This window comes from Mesoplodon mirus (genome assembly GCF_964341445.2).
Source record: "Mesoplodon mirus genome assembly, chromosome: 8".
Classification (NCBI taxonomy): Eukaryota; Metazoa; Chordata; class Mammalia; order Artiodactyla; family Ziphiidae; genus Mesoplodon; species Mesoplodon mirus.
The window spans coordinates 24,836,463-24,855,311 of NC_138984.1; the positions used below are offsets into that span (position 1 = coordinate 24,836,463).

At 34.8% G+C, this 18,849-nt stretch overlaps 1 protein-coding gene and 1 pseudogene across 3 annotated transcripts in view; one reads left to right on the forward strand and one right to left on the reverse strand.

Annotated features, from left to right (window-relative positions):
- ERBB4 (erb-b2 receptor tyrosine kinase 4) overlaps positions 1-18,849 on the forward strand; it is a gene marked incomplete at both ends in the record, with an annotated part of 1,148,799 nt that overhangs the window by 16,722 nt on the left and 1,113,228 nt on the right. The window lies entirely within an intron of this gene.
- Positions 5,981-6,857, reverse strand: LOC309809952 (large ribosomal subunit protein uL13-like; annotated as a pseudogene). Its single transcript has one exon. The product of its transcript is annotated as a large ribosomal subunit protein uL13-like (transcript).

Here is an 18,849-nt window from a genome sequence, read left to right on the forward strand (position 1 = left end):
GATCAAGTATATTAACAATATATGCTACTTTTCTATTGTCACATTATAATTTTAGTACATTTATAACACTTCAAATAGAGTAACCAGTTTAGTCACTTTTTAAAATCGATAATATCAAGTGAAATATTGCAAACAAATAGTTGAAGTAGAGGTTAAATAGAGGGACTTAAGAATTAAATAGCCCAGGTTTGCATACTAACCATGTGAAGATGGGTTAATTTCTTAATCTTTTTAAGCTTCAATTTTCTCATCTAAAAAGGGCATCTAATATTAAGATCAACCTCATATTTATGAGGATTAAATGAGGTAGTACATATAAAACAGTATCTATCACATAGATGCTCAGTAGTTAATTACATTATGTACACTATAGTATTACTATGATAGCTAAGGCAGTTAAAAGCAAAAGAAGAAACATCATAGAGTTATAGTTACAAAATGTTAAATATAAGCAGACCATGGACTTCCCCTTTCTCATAATTTGAACAGCAGTTCTATGTCCTATGTTTATAATCAGGTGATGCAGTATTGATTTGCAGAATCATTGTGTATATGGATAGGCATGAGTACTGTAAGTAGACTATTTGGGAAAGAATTTGGCTCCCTGTGAGGGGCAGTTTTCTGAAATAATTTTTCCTTTATATTCTTTTTTTTTACAGTTTTGGTATTAAAAAAAGCTTAAGGAGACAGTTTTGTTCCAAAGATTTATGTTTACCTGACAAACTCAAGTCCTCTGTCCTTTCATCCTTATTGTTTTTTAAAGCACCTTCAAGAGAAAATGGTTTTGAATCAAATTCATGAGATAACTTTTTTTTTTTTTTTTTTTTTTCTTTTGGCGGTATGCGGGCCTCTCACTGTTGTGGCCTCCCCCGTTGCGGAGCACAGGCTCCGGATGCGCAGGCCCAGCGGCCATGGCTCACGGGCCCAGCCGCTCTGCGGCATATGGGATCCTCCCAGACCGGGGCACGAACCCGTATCCCCTGCATCGGCAGGCAGACTCTTAACCACTGCGCCACCAGGGAGGCCCGAGATAACTTTTTATGTTACATTTCATTTAAACTTTTCAAGATAGGGCACAACTAATGTAATGTATGACTGAATGTTTTTTTGGAAAAATTTCTGCACGCTGGAGCAGAATCTTCACATCTATCTACGAATACTAAACAGATTTTTCCACATAGAAGACAGTCTGTAAATTGTTGTGATTATTAAATTATTTCCCTCTATCATGGTTTTTATACATTTATTTTGATATTTAAGGAATCAAAGGCTATGCATATCATCATAAAGTTTTTAATTCACAGGGCTCTGTCAGTTGTGCTCACTCGCTGATTAACATTGGAACACTGCAAAACAGTATTACTAATGGGAAGGGCAGTTTTTGCTCCTCTAAAGTTGACTGCTTCCTTTCTGGCAACAACCCCAGCCTCCCTACTGCCAGTGAGTTAGATCAAGAAAATAGTTATTTCTCTTAGTTACCAGTCTGGAAACTTTCAAAGATGCTGTGAATTGCAGCATAAGAAATAAAAAAATATATATATTTATTTAGGCTATTGTCTTTAGACTGAGAGACAGATAGAAATTTGGTTCACAAGCTCTGTCTCATGCCATTATGTTGCTCAGCTGACAGGTGGTGCTTCAGAATAATATAGACAGTGGGGATGTGTGATTAAGTTCTATCAGACTTTCTGGGACACACTATGAGTTATACTCTTGCAATTAAGACCTTTTAATGTAGCAGTTAAATTACTAAAAATTCAGATGTGAAGATAGTAACACAAAATAATTGTCACATGCCAGAATCTTCTTAAATTTTATATGATTATTAGATGCAGGTGTTGAATTTGGGATTGAGATTTCATGTAGATACAACTGTAATTTTTTCTTAAATGCAGACTGAAACTGGAGTATGAAACTATAATCTAAGTCAATACCACTGATTATCCTCCATCAGTTTTGTTATTATCATTAATATGACATTCTCTTTAACCTATGGTTGATCACAAATTTAGAGAAAAAAAGTGTTATCTGCATATTTGAATCAAAGAAATTTTTAAAGGATATTTATCCAATTAAGATGCCCTGATATATTTTAAATGAAGATACCATGAGCAGATTAAACTTCATGAATATATTCTGTAAATGACAATTGTTGTTGCTATGGTAACCTTTAACCAGGTATTTGGTGGTGTAATTTGGATTAGTCCTATTCAGTGGTGAGGTAATGGAAATGAGAGTAATTAACTTTCAAGGTCTGAGTTTAAAGAAAGACAATATGCTGAGTTTATGAGAGAAGCAGGGATATCGAACGGGTAAATGAAAATGCTAGAGACGAAATGACCACCACATAACATCAGCCAGTCTCTCCTTCCTTTATCTCACTCCATGCGGGCTTTTGTTTTAGACCCTGCTGTCCTCCACCCCTGAGTGGTTCTAACTGCATCCATGAATCAGGAACCAACTCGTTCTCTTACACAGCAGTCTTAATCTTTCACTGCCAGTCAATATCCTACTTAAAAACCAGTCTACAGAGCCTTTCCCATTAGAAAGGGCAGTCAGTTTCTATCAGTTTTATTACTAATTTTGCCTTTCTTATTTAAAATATATCATTATCATGTTTAAATACTATAGGATTTGTTAGGGTTCCATGTGTTTATGAATTAACCCCCTGCCCCGACCCCTATCACCAAATATAGAAGCAGTTTTCCTCTTTTCCACTTGTACATTAGGAAGAGTTTGCTATGATTCTAATTGTTTCACTCATTTCCTTCAGTGCTCATTTAATGTATAGTCTTTACCTGGGTATAGCACTTTGGATTTTTAACTTTTATTTTGTTTTATTTGAAATCATTTTGTTCCTTTATTTAGCTTTTGCAAATATACTAAAATGGATTGTCTGTGGACATATCTGCCTGAAATGAATACAGCTTAACAGCAGAAAATTATTGATTTTTAAAATGAATTATTTTCCTCAGATTCAGTGAGGCCAGTTTCCAATAGCCATTTTGTTTACCCTTTATCATCTCATGCAGTAGCTTTAATATCACAAAAGCTACTGTCACCATCAATACATTCCTGAAAAAGAACATGATGTTTTGCAGTTTTTCCAAGAAGACAGTTGGACAGTTGTATACATTGTTTGATTAAATTTTGGTATACCTATATGACATAAAACTCCTTGTAACTCATAGTTGAAATCATATTTCTTATGTTTCTAATAGTAATAAAATGTTAAAATATGAGTAGCATTTATTGTACTTTTAAAAATCATTCAGGGATGAATGATCTATACTACATTATATTGCTAAGATGAAGGATAGCAAGCTTCTCTGGATTTATTTGCACTTTGAGAACTAAAATTTAGGAAAACTGGTTTTATAGGTTTTTCATTCCTCTCCACTAGAAATCTTGATTAGGAGCATCAGTGCACATGATTTTGGGAACATGCAAGAAAGGCAGCAGTGGTAGTCCCAAATAACTATTTTCAGAGGAGGTCATAAACAGCTGTCCCTTTTGACTGTGATCCCTATTTGGAATAGTCTCAGTACTTGTGAAAGAAATCTTCTCTAGGATTAGGGCTTGACATGCAACTATTCGTGTCCTAAGACCTTATATTCCCCCCCACCCCCTCCCGTGATCACTGTTTCTCCAGCAGGAGTTAGAGGCTAGGCTAGCAGATATTACCTCAGCACAGTAGTTAATTCCTTTTTGCCAGTTCTCCCTCCTATTCCTATATAGTATTTCAACTATGAACTAGTTCATGTAACAACTTGAGCTCTCTATTCACTCAACTTTTTAGAGATAATGAAATGTAAGTGAATTTCCAAAGTTGTCCTTCATGACAAGGATCAAAATTGTACCTACTGGAGACTTGTAGCGCCCCAAATATTTATTTTTACACAAATATTTTGATTCTCATTGGTTCCATGCATCACTGCAATTCTCTTAATGCATTGTGTTACGCTCTGTAGTTTTTACAAGTATGAAAATGTTGAAGTATATTTATTAGCCCTGATGCTATTAAACGTTCAGTTATTTCCCAGGACTCTTAGGTGGGTTTTGGGAAATTCTGAGATGAAATTATGTAATGTGTAAGTGAGAAGTAACATTCAGTTTTAAAGGTAATTTTCAGTGAGGGCATTATTCAGGAAGAACTAATTGCTGTCATATCTGTAGTTGAGATCAGAGACAATGACTAGAATTCTGTTTTCTAAGATTATTTTTGTAGACATAGACACTGTCTCTCAGACTGCAAACTGAGTTGTGCTTATCTAGAAAGTCAATTCCTTATCAATTTATTAGTGCATTAGCCTGGTTTATGATCAAAGTAGGTCTGATGTTGTCATATTATGCATAATAACTATGCATTAAATATGTATAATGTATGTATCTCATAGCTGAGAACAATGAAACTACATAGATAATCCCAATTTGTGATACACTTTGAAGTTTTCTAAGTTTTGTCCTTATTGGAATAATGTATTTTTACAGGTTGAAAATCCAGACAGCTTCACACTATAGGATTGTGTTATGTTTTCTTCCATACAGTGTGCAGCGTTTTAATTCTTATAATAACAGGGCTGCTCAGTTTGCCAGCAGGAGGCCCCTCAAAGCAAGATGATGTCTCTCGGTTGGCAGATTTCTGTATAAATAAATAACACTCTGCACATTCCTCTCAAATACCCGAGTAAGTGAGATAATGCTATATAACTTTTTTTAATTAAAAAAATAGCTGTATTATGTCAGTGACCTGTAATAAATAGCACTGCAAGGAGAAATGACAGCCTCATTCACTTTGCATCCATGCAGAAATAACTGAGCTCTATTTCCATGGCTGGAGAGAGAAGAAAAAAGCGAATGGAAGGACAGAACCGACCTTGGATCGTAGTCACTCTCATGCTAATAAGAGGAAGTTTACACTGACTGTATCTACTATGTTGAATTTACCACTCAACACACTGCAGGTAAACACCTTGTACTCTAAACATTCAGATAGTCGTTGATAATAATGGTGTAGTGGATACATCATAAAGAGTGTGTTGCCATCTCCCTGAATTCTACATATTTTTCTGTTAAGTTTTCATCAATTCGCAAAATATTATACTGAAAAAAATTTATTAATTGAACATAATGATGCATTGAGAACAAATACAGTTTTTGGACCAGAATGGCAATATGTGTTTAAGCTTTTCTAATTCAAGACCTGAGAATATCATTTTCTTCACATTGTACTCTACTCTTTCTTAAAAAAAAAAAAAAGTGAACATTGAAATGTTTAATAAAGAAAAATATAAATCATATGTTATAGAACAAACTAAAACTAAGAGCTTTAAATTCATTCTCAATTTAAAAAATGTAAATGATTTGGTAATTTAGATTTTTAACTGTGATTCCCAGTTATTCTAAGATTTTCAACAGATGTTACACAGAGAATATAGAAAAATTTGTGATTGTGGGCCTGAAATTAAAGCCTCTGTTTAGACTTATGTCACATTGAAATTTATGGAAATCATGCAAACATACTTCAATGGGATTCAGTCCGTTGTACTTATTTGTACATTCTGCCTAGCCATTCATTTGTCCAACACCTAACAGACATTGCACAGCAGTGGGAACAGACAGCCCGATGTACAAAGACCAAGGATATTTGGCCCTGGCTCCACAATTGGTTTATTTCAATCAGTAAGAAAGTCAGGGCTGTAGGATTTAATATACTTGCCACCCACAAAAGAACATCAGTAATAACAACACTTCAGATACTCAGAAGCTCTGGGTGATTTAATAAACAAACACATGTAAATTCATCACACTCTACTGAGGTTGCAGATTACCATGTTAAATGCATTTTAATGTTTGCTCTGTTTCTAGTATATATGAGATTTGGAATTGTTGGCTGGAGGTAGAATTCTTAAAATGATAATTTTTTCCAGGTATTTTATTTTACAGAAAATAAATTTAAGACACAGAGACAGAAGTTATTTGCCTTAGTCACACATATATTCAAAAGCATTTATTTTCTTTTCCTTTGTATAGGCTAAAATTTTCTTCTGAAGTTGCAGTTATTTCTTTTTTATCATTTTATATTTTCCAGTATATAAATAAATGAATGTTTACTAAATATATCTTGAAATAAAATATTATATACTCGTTTAAAAAATATTTCCACAGTTTTTGTCCCCTATACTGGAAGGTTTTTTTTTTTTTTTTTTTTTTAAAGAATAAACAGTTTTATTGCACTCAGACTAGGAATCCATGGGTCTTGAGGACCTCTGTGAATTTGTCAGTTTTCTTCTCTATGTTCTTTTTGGCCTGCTTCCGTAACCTCAGGAGCTGCTTCTTTTTCTGGTAGTGGATCTTGGCCTTCTTTTTCTGGTAGTGGATCTTGGCCTTCTTTCTCTTCTCCTCCAGAGTAGCTGTTACTGCCTGGTACTTCCAGCCAACCTCACGAGGCAGCCGCCCTAGGTAGGCAAACTTCCACACAGGCTTCAGATGCACAACCTTGAGGGCGGCAGGAACCACCATCCACTGTTTCTTGTCATAGGGTGGTGGGATCATATCAAACACCTCGAGGAAGTCCCGAGCGGCCTGGCCTCGCTTGGTCCTATGGGGAAACATGCCTTGCCCTGTCCACCAGAAGATGCGGCTGGGGGCTCGGAAGTGGTAGGGGCCGCATCCGCTTGCAGAGGAAGGCCAGGTACTTCAACTTGCTTCTGTAGAAATTGCCAGAAATGCTGATGCCCTCACAGCTGCACAACCACCACCTTTCTGCCCAGAAGCACCTGCTTGGCCATGGTGGCTGCCAGGCAGCCCAGGAGATGGCCTTGGCCATTGAGCACCAGGACCTGACCCTCCACCATCTTCGGCAGCAGCCTGGGAAAGTTATATGGGAAACTGTTGATCTTCCAATATTCATGAAATATTTACAGTAACACATTTAGGTGACTCAACTTTTGTTGTTGCTTTTTTCCTATTTTTTTGTGCCTCAGGTTACTTCTAAATGCAGCAGTGATTTTTAACACATATTACTAGATTTGGTGTAGGTATATAATGTTTCATGGGTGTGTATGAAAACTAATGCAGTTGAGTAATGATGAAAATTATGTAAGCAAGCGTAGTATTTAAACAATAAAGTGAAAATTTAATAAATGTAGATATCATTGCTTTTGAGCACCTGTCTAACTTTCTTTGTAGCAAATGTAGTCATTAAAATTCTGTTTTAAGAGGGAGGAGACAGTACCATTAGACAACATTAAAAATTGGACATTTTATTTAAGGAAATGTGTTGTCAGTAATTAGGAGGTTTTATCACAGTGCAGCAAAGCATGTTTTAACAGTTTTAGTGCATTAAGTCTACACAGTTGCTGTTGACTGTGAACAATCATGAATTTAAATAAAGGGAGAAGTTAGTTGGAATAAAATGTTCTGTTGTCTTATATCTGTAGAAGTGATTATTATTATTTTTGTTTGTTTTACTATAAAGTTTAATTGTCTTGGTGCTTTCTGAGACCATTTTCAATTAAGAATGGGTAACCAATAAGGTAACATGGAGAATGGTCTCTGTTCTAGAGGAAAATAACTAAAACATGAGCTTTAGGTCAACAAACCTGAGTTCAAGTTCCAGGTTTGGGACTTGCTAGCTGTGAGATCAGTGGGAACAAGCTATAAAGCACAGGAAGCTCAGCTCGGTGTTCTGTGATGACCAAGATGGGTGGGATGGGGTGTGGGGTGGGAGGGAGGTACAAGAGGGAGGGGATATAGGTATTCATATAGCTGATTCGCTTCACTGCACAACAGAAACTAACACAACATTGTAAAGCAATCGTACTCCAATAAAATTTTTTTTAAAAAGTATCCACATCTTGGGCTTCCCTGGTGGCGCAGTGGTTGAGAGTCCGTCTGCCAATGCAGGGGATACGGGTTCGTGCCCTAGTCCGGGAAGATCCCACATGCCGTGGAGCAGCTGGACCCGTGAGCCATGGCCGCTGAGCCTGCACGTCCGGAGCCTGTACTCCGCAACGTGAGAGGCCACAACAGTGAGAGGCCCGTGTACCGCAAAAAAAAAAAAAGTATCCACATCTTTCAAATGGGAAAAAATACTTAAAATACTTCTTCCCAAGGGTGTTTCGATGATTATGTAGGAAAATATGTATAAAGCAGTTAGTGTGACATTTGCTCATGGTAAGTACTTGAGAAACATTATTGTATTTTTTATATAAAAATCTTTTTAGGTGATAATTTTTAATGCTCTTTTAAAAATTATCACACTGATTTATATAAGAAGCTTTATCTTTTTTTTTTAACAGAGAAGGCTACTTTATTTAAGATTTTTTAATATTTATTTTATTTATTATTATTTATTTTTGGCTGCATTGGGTCTTCTTTGCCAGGAGTGGGCCTTCTCTAGTTGCAGCGAGCAGAGGCCTCTCTTCTTTGCGGTTCGCGGGCTTTTCACTGCAGTGGCTTCTCCTACTGCAGAGCACAGGCTCTAAGCGCGTGGGCTTCACTGGCTGTGGCACATGGGCTCAGTAGTTGTGGCTCACGGGCTTAGTCGCTCCGCGGCATGTGGAATCTTCTGGGACCAGGGCTCCAACCCAAGAAGCTTTATCTTTAATATTCCATTTCGGAGTGCTGAATCTACAAAACAAATTTATTTAATTTTATTCAATGCACATTTATTGAGTGGTTAATTCTGTCCCAGGAATTATATCAGGAATATGTCAAAGAATCTAGTGAAGAAATCAGATGCAAAAATAGCTACCTTCAGTATTTTATGATAAATGGTAAGCAAAAGGTGCTCTGAAATGAAAAAGAAGCATGTTTAGCCCAACCTGGAAGTCGGAAAGATTTTTTTGGGGGGGAGATGTTTTCTGAAATGAGTCATGAAGATGAACAAGAATGAGTCAAATGAAGAATGGTGAAGAGGATGTTCCAGACAGAGGAACGTGTAATAATAGATTTAAAGAAGCTGGTAATTACCATGGAAAGTACAGTGAACAATTAATTCAGTGTGATTAAAGCATAAACATGTTCAGGGGTGGGCAAAGGTTGAGACTGAAAATGTAGAGACGCATTTCACAAGGAACTTTTTATATCCAACTAGGGGCTTGCTTATTCTATTTCTCCCTTTCTTAAAATAATTGGTAGGGTTTATATGCTGATTTGATTTACAGAATTTATCAACTAATAAAGAATGTATGTGTGTGTGTGTGTGATAATCAGGGTACATGATCCACTATTCAAATAAACTAGTATTTGTTAACCCTGATATTTAAGACATAGTGGAATATGTAGAATGAAATATTAAAGTACCAAGTAAAAGATTTTTTAGACTTGAACATTTTGGAGAGAGAATCAAATTTAGGCTATACTCCTTGGAACATTATTGGGCTTTGGTTATAGGAAGGAGGGGAATGAGGAGGACCTACAGATTAAAGAAAACGGATTAAAATGATATTCATTGGCTTCTACCATGTATCAGGCTCTGTGCTCGGTATTTCTACAGAAATTATCCTTATATATCTGACAATAGAGACCTTTAAAATACATCATATTTGTATTGTTACATATATCCTATATATACATCTATATCTGTCAGAAAGAAAGCTGATATTCAGAGAGGTTAAGTAGTTGCATAATGTTAAGAGTTCATAAGAAAGATATGAGTGGGGATTTAAGTCAAATTTCCCCTGACACCAAAGACATGGGGGTAGGAATGACTAGTGGGTATTTCAAGTAAAATTTGGTTGAGTTGTCCCCCGTCCCTGGGGGAAAAATCATAATTAGTGTAAACTAGTTATCACCATTTCATTTCCCATCCCATTCAACTATGAAAATGGGATAGAATTCTGGTCACTGAAAAGGGAAGTCTGACAGGCTTTAAGGAAAAGATTCTCTCATCAATGGAAAGAGAGACACAGGGGAAACACTCCCTTTTTTTTTGGCTAGATGTCATCATATTGGCATGTGACACCTGGAATTGTGGCAGTTCATCCTGTGATTCCAGGTGAAGTCATCAATGAGTCCAAAAGCAAAGTAAAAGACAGGAAACACTTGGATTCTCAATGACAAATGTCAAGTCCCTGAACCAACCCTGGAATATCTCTATCTCTGGACCTCCTATATGTAAGAAATTAAATCTCATATTTTTAAGTCATTTACAGCTAAACTATTTTAACTGATAGAAACCCTAAATGTTCAAATGCAACGCCCTGACTTACTTGGTCAACTATAAAGGTGGCAGATTCATTCAAATGTCTTCCTCCTTACTTTAAGTTGACTCCCTGTATGGCCATTAGGAAGAAATAGGTAAGTCTAAAGGAAACATTAGGGATCTGTTAGTGTTAGAGAATCCATGTCTGAAAGAGTTGTGACAATGGAGACTGAATATAGACTGTAGTCTCCTACTAGTTAAGGAGTTTCATAGCCTGGTAACTCATTCCATTCCTACCATGCTATAATGTTGCATTAAAATTTGTTTCTCCTGTAACTTTTAAATGTCTTAACAAATAGTACCATTGATTATGAAAAACCCTTTAACCAAATCCTGTTTACAACTTAGAACCATTGAGATGTGAGGTGATAAGGTCACTAAGATCTTAATCTGTAAAATGACCTACCTTTAAAGACTTTTCTCCTTTCTTCTGTACCTTGCCAAACCAGTTTATTACTTCTGTAGTTTATATAAACATGTTGACTTCTGTACACTTCAGTTTTATTTATATTACACAAGTCATATTGGAAATTAACCAAATTTATTATTGAATTAATCTATTAAATGGTAGAAGTTATAAAATCATCTTACCTATAGCTAAATGATAATACTTTTGTGTCATGTCTAGTAGTTGTTATGTAAGTAACTGTATATGTAAATAAATACATTGAGAGTAAAGTGAACTGAGATAGTTATGGCATGTCTCTTCAGATTTAAAATGTTTCTCATTATAGAAATGTTAAAAGTTTATTTAATGTTACTTTTAAAAAAATTTTGTTGGAGTATAGTTGATTTACAATGTTGTGTTAGTTTCAGGTGTACAGCAAAGTGAATCAGTTATACCTATACATATATTCAGTCCTTTTTAGATTCTTTTCCCATATAGGCCATTACAGAGTAGAGTTCCCCGTGGTATACAGTAGGTCCTTATTACTTATCTATTTTATAATTAGTAGTGTGTATATGTCACTCTCAATCTCCCAATTTATCCCTCCCTCCCTTACCCCCTGGTAACCATAAGTTTGTTTTCTATATCTGTAACTCTATTTCTGTTTTCTAGATAAGTTCATTTGTACCCTTTTTTTTTTAGATTCCACATATAATAATGTTAACATTTTAAAGGTTTTTGTAACCACATGCTACATGATAATATTTGGTAACAAATTCTTGGGATATTTCATTATTAACTAGTTGTTAATTAAGCACTGAAAGTAGTCTAAAGATCCCAAATTTAGTAAACTACTTAATTAGGAACAGATGATCTCTATTGAAAATGAAAGTCATATGCATATGTCAACAACTTCTACCTCACCTAATAATCAATTTGTAGTATCAGTAACAACAATTTTTCACTATTTTTGGAACATATACTATATACCAGGCTCTGTGATAGATGCTTTGCATAAAATATTTCTTAAGAATCTGAAAAACATCCTGCATAGTAGGATTTTTTATCCACATGCTGCCAATGAATAAATGAGGATGTTTAGAGGACAGTAATTTACCTAACCTTACATAATTAGTCAATAGTCAATGCAGTATTTAAATTCATATTTGTCTGACATTAAAGCTACACATATTTCTTCCCATTGTGATACTCCATATTAGGAATATGGAACATAAGCTTATTTGAGGTAAATTATTTACAAATAATTCTAATAGTGTTGATTCATGATAATGGATCACTGAATGCTATGCAATTAATTTTATAAAACAAATTTAAGAAACATGTTAAGATTATTAGTCTTTTACGATGCCAGACTGAGGAATATATTTGAATGTTGACCAATAATAACATCAACAGAATTTGACCCCATTACTATTAGTAAAGACCTTAGTATTATTTATGTAAGAAAGCAATTTTATGAAAAGCACATGGCAAATTATATGTCACAATAAAAAAGAAATTGTAACAACACAGTATGAAACGGTAAACTTCCTAGTTTCACTTATTTCTAAATATTTTCACTCTGAGATTTTAAAAATTTTGCAGTTATTTGCTTTGGACTCATTATGCTTGAAGAATGGGGCTTTTAGATAATTACTTATTTATCATCATTTCCAAAGAGATTAGCAAAATACTATGAGGGGAGTTTTATGTAGGCTCCTTCCAGCTTCTACTTTTAGGGAAATATTCTGGAAAGAGAAACTTTAGGAAGAAAGAACTAGAATTTCAGCATATATGGAAAGGAATAACAAGAAATGATGCAAGACCTAAGGATATTAGAAAATAAATAATTGTCACATTAATTCAAAGACAAAAGTTTTTTCAGAGGTTTTTGGCAGACTTGAAAGTGAAGAAGCAGTTGATTGTTGGAATTGGCAGATGACAAAAAAGAAGAAACTTGGAGATTCAATGAAAGCAATACTGTTACAGAAATATACTCATTTTTTTTTTGCTTTATAACAAATGTAATCAGTTATACATATACATATGTTCCCATATCCCCTCCCTTTTGCGTCTCCCTCCCACCCTCCCTATCCCACCCCTCCAGGCAGTCACAAAGCACCTAGCTGATCTCCCTGTGCTATGTGGCTGCTTCCCACTAGCTATCTACCTTACGTTTGGTATATACTCATTTTTTTAAAGCTCAAGAAAGTGCTTGAGGGAAGACAGCATAATTTCCATTGTGAATTTTAAGAGCCATTTTAGAAAGTCTACCAAAGAAAATGTTCAAGAATGCTGAAATTAGGGTCATTACCCACTGTGATAACCATATGTATATATTCTGAAAATGTATATTTATCAATAGATACTCCTAGACTCCACATATTATTTAGAACATTAAATTTATGGTGGTCTTGGGTTCTCTAGTAGCATTCCAGCTGTCTGTGTTAATGATATGATTCTTTGATTAAGTATATGAAGAACCTTATGCCTTTGATATAAGCATTTAGCTACTTTTTATTTTTCCCACCTTTATTGAGATATAATTGACATATAATGTATAATTTTAAGGTGTACAACATGATGACTTGATACACATATATATTGTGAAATTAGCTCCTTTTTAGAGAGCTTTGAATTTGACAAAGATATAAGAAATTTAAAATTTATATCTGTAGAATAAATGACTCATAAAATGTGACTACCAAATTATGACACAGTCCATAAGTCCATACGTAAATTATGTTTAATAGTTTGTCCTTATACATTAACTGGTCAGTTTGATGACATTAAAGTTAACCAAACTTGATTTCTATTTAATAATATATGTTTGCTCTAAGATTTGATTTTACCCTGCTTACATGCTAATAAGTAGCCTGCTACTGTGTCATAGATGGTGTCAGAAGAAATGAGACTCTTGGGTCAGAAACAAAGGACTTCATTACTTGTGTCACATTATTATTATTATTCTGTCTCCTCTATAGGCTTTTTCAGTATACTTTTCTGTATTATTTTTAATGCTTACTTTGGAGATTAAGCTATACATCTTCAGGTAATTCCAATGCATATTATCTGTAAATTTACTTTAAGGAATACTAACCTAGAGGGCTGAAATTGTTTCTATTAGTTATTCCTTTGAGGTAAGAAGTTAACCCTAGGAGAAGTGCCTAGTAAAACATAGCTTTGATTTTTGGAAGTAGTGATGCTTATCTAAAAGTAAGACTCAATAACCTTCTATCAGTTATATGTACCATTTTCCAATCTCCGAGGACCCTGTATATATGGAAGTTTGATGGGACTAGAATTTGGGGCTGTTGCAGTAGTAGTGTCACAGTCAGAGAGGAGCATGAAAAGTAGTGAATACTTGAAAAAAAGAGTATAAAAAATGGATTAGGAGAATATCTCCATATGGTCCAATGCCAACCATGGCCAATATACATATATATAGGCCAGTTTTGGAACTAATATTTATTAGATGGGACATTTCAAGGAGCCAACATACACATAGATACTTAACAACTAGTTTTGTTTTCCAGAAGCAGTAAATTTTCCTCTCAGTCTTTCCCCTTACACTTGCTTCATGCATCAGCATTCTTTTCTCTTCATGCCTGAGATCCCCCAGGACATAACTTTGTCCACAATTGGTAAAAATCAAGGCCTTCAAAAATTCAAAAATACCGCGTTAAGCATCACAAAGCAAGCTATTTTTGGGTGTTTCTCTAAAGGTCACATAATGCTTTGTGTTTTCTACAACATGATACGGCATGACAGAACAAAGTAGGTATCTTTTGTACTTGTCAGCATTGTTATATCAACTTCAAATGATGAAATGCTTCTGAATATGCTGTTGCTTTTTTCCTTTGGGGGCTTACACTGTTTTCTTTAAAGTATTATGTGCATCAAATAAATGATTCATTTATTATCCGTGACACCTGAAGTTTGCTATAAAAAGTATCTAGACATCATTTCAAAACTGCATTTGGATGCTATTTGCTTTTGAAGTGATAAACTACAGTTCATTTGGACTTCGTCTTCAAGTTACCATTTTTACTTAACATCTGTGTTTTGCAGTAGGAGAAGAGGTCATACTCTCACTGGATGTTATCAGGGCAAAGTTTAGACTGTCAGGAAATAAATTTTAATGTTTAATATGTTTAATTGAATGGTTTTTATTAAAAACTTGAGTCAAAATCATATTTTGATTGGGTAATACAAGATGACATAACTTGTATTAGTTAGGGTAATACCGGCTGATAGAACATAAAACCCTTATGTAATAGTGGCTTAACTCAATAGGGTTTATTTCCCTTTGCATAACAATTCAGTGAAGATGTTTCTGGTTGAACTTCTGTGTAGGGTCCTACCATCTTCATATGGTTGTCAGTGTGGCCTGGTTGATGTCTGCAGCCAGATGGGGGAGAATAGAATGGAAGGTTGCATGTGAAAAGTTTCTATGAGCCAAACCTGAAAGTGGCATACACTATTTTTGCCCATATTCTCTTGGCTAGGATTTAATTCATTGATATACCCAACTCCAAGGGAAATATGTTCAAGCTGTGTGCTTAGAAGTGGCTTTGGTAAACAGCCAGCAGCCTCTAGGAACCTTAATTGGGGAGATTCTCTGTTATGGTGGAGAGAGATTTAAATTCGAGGTCAGTCAGTCTTAAGATAAAATGTAGCTCAGCCAGTTATAAGCTATGTAACCCTGGGAAAATTATTAATCTTCTATTTGCCAGAGTATACTGAATAATAGAATTGGAAAATAACACCTACTGCACAGGATTGTTAAAGATTAAATGATATAATGTGTATAAAGTGCTTAGCACGATGCAAGGAACATTAGAAACACTTGAAAATGATAGTTTTAATTTTTATTGTTAAGTTATGTATTCTATAATGGTCTGTAATAAATATGATTTCATCAAACATTAGCTTAGTTCAATACCAAAGTAATTTTTAAAAAGGAATTATTTTATGTATAAGCCATAGCAGTCCAAGAAAATTGTGCATTTTAGTAGCTGTCCAAAGCAAATGAATACATAAATATTTATGCAGCAGAGCTAAATTTGGGGGCAGATAGGACACAAACTCAATGTTTACTTGGTTTTCTTTTCAGGCAGTAGATGCTAACTTTGAAGGTTTTTAACTGAATAAATTTGCTTCTTGGTTGAATTTGATAAGGAAGGAAATTAAAAACCTTTAGGGTAATTAGAAGAGTAAAACTATATATAGTCTTAGTCCTTTTGGGCTGCTATAACAGAATATCAAAGACTGGGTGGCTTAAACAACAAAGTTTATTTCTCTTAGTTCTAGAGGCTAGAAAGTCCAAGATCAAGGTGCCAGCAGATATTGTGTCTGCTGAGAGCCCACTTACTGGTTCAGAGTTGGCCATCTTCTCCTTATATCTTCACGTGGCAGAAGACGTGAGGGAGCTCTCTGGGGTCTCTTTTATAAGGGATCAATCCCATTCATGAGGAATTCACCCTCATGACCTAATCATCACTTATCAAAGGACCTATCATCACACTGGGGGTTAGGTTTCAACCTACACAACACAAACATACAAGTCTATAGGAAGTGTGTATGTATACGTGTATCTATTTCTACATTCATATCTGTCTATATATCTATCTGTCTATCTAAAGAGCCTATCATTTCTCTAATGTCTATCCTATGATAACGTATCTCTCTTGTAATTTTAATATTTTTGTATCTTGGTTATTCAAATCATTTAAAATCTAATATAATTATGGTTATATATTCATAAAGAAGAAAAATGTGCTGCATACTTTAATGTCATGGGACTTACTGTATAAATAATCCATGAGAATCCACTTTTAGAAAAGTACAGCTCTTCTTTAACAGAAATAACATGATTTACCTGTTACTTCTCCTTCTACATAAAAGAATCTAGAGGAGAAAAAAATCATATTAAAACTAAACATGAAAGTATAAAACTGTGCTTTTAAAAAATTAATAAAATTCATATTTCTGTTCAATTTTCAGAGATCCCAGATCCTTGGCTGCATATAGTTCTAGATCATTCATTTATAGTTATATATATATATATATATATATATATACACATATATATATATATGTATATATATATATATATATATATATATATATATATATATATATTTTTTTGCTGTATGCGGGCCTCTCACTGTTGTGGTCTCTCCTGCTGTGGAGCACAGGCTCCGGACACGCAGGCTCAGCGGCCATGGCTCACGGTCCCAGCTGCTCCGTGGCACGTGGGATCTTCCCGGACCGGGGCACGAACCCGTGTCCCCTGCATCGGCAGGCGGACTCTCAACCACTGCGCCACCAGGGAAGCCCTAGTTTTATATTTTAAAAGCTTTCTACATCTTGATTCATAAAATGATTTATTGAGTTTCTCTTAGCATTGAAACATAATGACATCTTGTTATCACTAAGTCTTCTGTGAAGAAAAAACAGGACTGAACTTGATCTTTTCTTTGTACTGGGCAGTGAATGATAGGGTTTGAGGAGAGTGATTTTTTCAGCTTTAGACCAGAGTAAATATTTCAAGACAGGTATGGTTTCCAGAGTAAAGTCTTACCCTTGTTATAAGTACTTGCATACTAAATCCAAAATCCTGAAAATAACTTATTTTCTGTGATTGTCAAAGAAGTATGTGATTGGGAATTTTTTTTCACTTTCATTGCAATTCTGTTTTCCCCTGAATTTGTTAGATAGCTACTGAGCTAGTTTGACTTATTAAGTGTCTTAAGTAATTTCTGCCTAATCAGTTGATGAGTATTTATGTGTATTGGGGTTTGACCTTGTCTAGAGCATCATCAGTCCACATTCAAATTCAGTTATACATGTCACAAGGCTTATTTCATGCCAGCAAATAGACAAATCACAAATCCCCAAGATGTTAAGATAAGTCATCATAGAGGATTTGGGGGGAAGGGTTTTTTAGTGCTAGAATTGACTTTGGAAAAGGAGAGTCTATTCATGCTGCTTTTGTCTACTTTGTGTCATTAAATGTGTGACTGTATATCTCTGTCCTCTGTAATTGAAGATACTGCTGCTGGTATTTGCTATGTAAAAGTGTGTCTACAAAGACAGTGTGGTAGCACACTGTCTACACAGTGCAGAAAATCAGGTCACCCTCTTCATAATGTCTATCAATGTTATTTTCAGGGTCTGTTGATACTTATGAATTTCCTCCCTCTTTTCTCATTCAAATAGAATTAACCTTTAAGGAAGGACAAACTTAGAGTATTTCTTCAGTATATATCAAGTATATTCCCAGGATTTTCTAGCCTACTGGACAGTTTCTAAGATTCCAGTTTGCTTTCTTAAACTTACTTTCTTTTCCTCTTTTACCTTCTACTTCTCCTGAAAGTAAATGCATAGCATTACATGAAGAATTAGGGAGATCTCAGCTCTATAGATAGATTGAACATTTTTTTGTAATTTTTTCTGGCTTCTTGGTTCAATGTTTGTTATTCACTGGAGAGCAAATACTTTGTATAGCAAAGGTAGACATTATAAGCCTTCTAAACATGTCTGTGTTGCGTGACAAAAGTTATTGCTCCTCCCTAATCAGCCCAAGAATACGTTTTCTTATTGTTCCCTAGAAAGAAACTGGTGAGTCAACAAAATGAAAAAAAATAATTAATTAAATTCTAGGACCACTTTTATAATACCCCTATAATAGTCATTTATATGTTAATATTTTATAATGACTAATTTAATAGACAGATGGTGGTTCATATTACAGTATGAGAATGGGGCATTTCCTTGGGACAATGATTATCTACCCAGTTTTCAATTGGAGAAGACTGCCAATTACCTGGAGTGGTTTTTATTTTAATTACTGGGTGATTAGGACAGCTAGGTAACCGGCCCAGAGGAAGGAGAACTAAACTGTGTGTGTGAATCCTTATTATGCAAACCCATAAAATAAATAAAGGCCATGCAAAGAAACTTTCGATGAAATGGTAATTTACCTGAGGCAGTCCATGTTCTTTTACTCATTTCATCACTAAAAAGTGAGTTTAAAATGTTAAACTGGCTGTTTGTGAACTAAACATTATTTTTCTGTAAGGAAAAATAAATTCAGAGGAAAGATATTATTTGTTAGCAATCAGTGTTCAACATTTTATGTTTAATATAAAATCAGTGTTCAACATTTTATGTTTAACATACCATGTTTTGATATGGTATTATCTCAGTAAGAGAAGTCATTTACAGAGTGATCTTTGCTCCCTGA